Below are 2,288 nucleotides of genomic sequence, written 5' to 3' on the forward strand. Positions count from 1 at the left end.
TGAGTGGGGGGGGGGGGGGGGGGGGAGGATGTGCTGTTGGTGCATGCTATAAGGGTGAGGAGCTGAGTGGGATGCCAACCAGAGCATACCAGGTTGCTAAGAGCTGGGCAGGTTGATGTATATGGCCCTTACACATCTCTCCACCTGGCTCTTAGGAACCTAGGATCATCTGGCCAGAAAGGGGGTGGCCGGTATATTGTGCAGCAGAGCGGCCATGCTGCCCTGCCTGCCACCCCCCCTCAATGTGACCTAAAGAAATGCCACCTGAGGCAACAGTCTTAGGCTTCCTCATTATAGGAACAGCCCAGGATGTAAGAAAAGCCATGCATTTAATCATTACAACACATATTAAGAACACATACGTTCTTAAATAACATAGCTCAGAATGCAATTCATTTTGTACAACACGGCACACCATAATGGTAGTGGTTGGGGTACACTGGAACACTTGTGTGTCAGAGGTGCATTGCGTTAGAGTGCACCGCAATGTGCTTGCACATGTAATGCATGCGTTCCCACAATACACCACACTGGAGAGATGTAAGGGGGCCTTAAAGCACTCATAAAGACAAGCTCTGCTCAACCTCCAGGCAATGCAGCCAGCTCCTGGAGTCTTGACAAGCCTACTCAGAAGGAAATTGGTCCATGGCAGCCTCCATCTTCTTCTATTCAAATTGTAGCCTGTATTAGTCAGAACTCCAGTGTACTTCAACAAACACAGAAAGGCACCTTTGTGCGACTCCGATTTGCCTATTGACTACACTAAAATCTGTTTTACGCTATTTTGCCATTCTCTTGGGTTCATCATGAAGGTTAATGGAGCAGTCATGCATGCTGCAACACACATCTGAGTACAGTTTGTGAATCAGACATCATATAAGACTTTGATCCAGGACGACCGAAAAGAAAAGGCATAAGTATTGTCCCACATGTGGAAAGCAGGGTGAGTCAATGCTGTTTTCTTACCGTGTGATTAGTGCTAATATCTCAGTACCACAGGTCAACGGATTGAAAAAGCAAGCCATGGCAATAAATGACCATCACACTGATTTATAGGGTCGGTAGTAGATGGACTTCAGGGTAATGTTTGTCAAGAGCTGTCCATTCTGATTTTCTCCTTCAGTGGAGAGTTGAGAATGATCAGGCCTAGAAAGCATGTCCAAGTGATGCACAGAACATAAACCCAGCGAAATACAGTAGATGTACTAAGGGTGCAACACAAGGCCATCAGGTTCTATTTTTAGTCCCGCAATACAAAATTAATGATTCATGCATATTCTCATCTGTATCCGTGGACCAAGGAAGAAGCAAGAGTGATGAATTAATACCCGGTCTATGCTGGCTGCACACAGTGTGGTGTGCTACAAATCCTTCTGTTTAACTTAGAAACTTGACTTGCTAATTTCAGTTGCTTGTTAATTTCAAGAGTAATTCCACTTTTGTTGACAAAAAAAGCAATCTGCTCTGGGTGATATATGTACATTACAAGGGTTTTAAATAGGGATGCACCTTTTACCGATACTAGTATCAGTGCCGATACCGAGTATTTGGGCGAGTACTAATACTCGCCCAAATGCTTCGATACCGGAACCTCCAGTCAGAGGAAAATTTCCTGACTGGCAGTGCCGTAGGGGAACATGGAGCCTGCTTCCTGGGCAATCAGGAATTCGGGTGGCGGGTAATGACCTGGCCCCCTGAGTAGCCGGGAAGCCGGCTACATGCTGATTGGCTGGGAAGCCAGCTTCCCGGTCAATCGGCATTGAGCCGGCTGAACAGCCAGCTCCTTGCTGATTGGCTGGGAAGCTGGCTTCCCAGCCAATTAGCATGAAGCCAGCTTCCCGGTTATTCAGGAAGCCGGGAGGTGGGTCATTACTCACTGCCCAGCTTCCTGATTGGCTGGGAAGCCGGCTCGATGCTGATTGGCTGGGAAGCTGGTTTTCCAGCCAATCACAATCAAACTGGCCAAACATGGAGCAGGCTTCCAGGGCAATCCGGAAGCCAGACAGCATGTCAATACATGCTGCCTGGCATCCTGGTCCTCGGGAAAGTGGCTCCAGGCCAGCGGAAGAAACGGTATTGGTGCATCGCTAGTTTTTCATAAACTTTGTTGCAGATTCCCCAGCAACTCACCACAATGTACTTTTAGTGCAGGCAAATCTTCCACCCCAAACCATTCAGCACTGATATATTTGTAGCCGTCAGCAGTATGTAAAAAGTACTTTGATAGTTATAGTAGATAGTTATTATGGTGTTGTGCACATAATGACTATGGACTTGGCAGTAAACAA

The sequence above is a fragment of the Nanorana parkeri genome, unplaced genomic scaffold (genome assembly GCF_000935625.1).
Source record: "Nanorana parkeri isolate BGI_ZX_2015 unplaced genomic scaffold, ASM93562v1 scaffold28, whole genome shotgun sequence".
NCBI classification, from domain to species: domain Eukaryota; kingdom Metazoa; phylum Chordata; class Amphibia; order Anura; family Dicroglossidae; genus Nanorana; species Nanorana parkeri.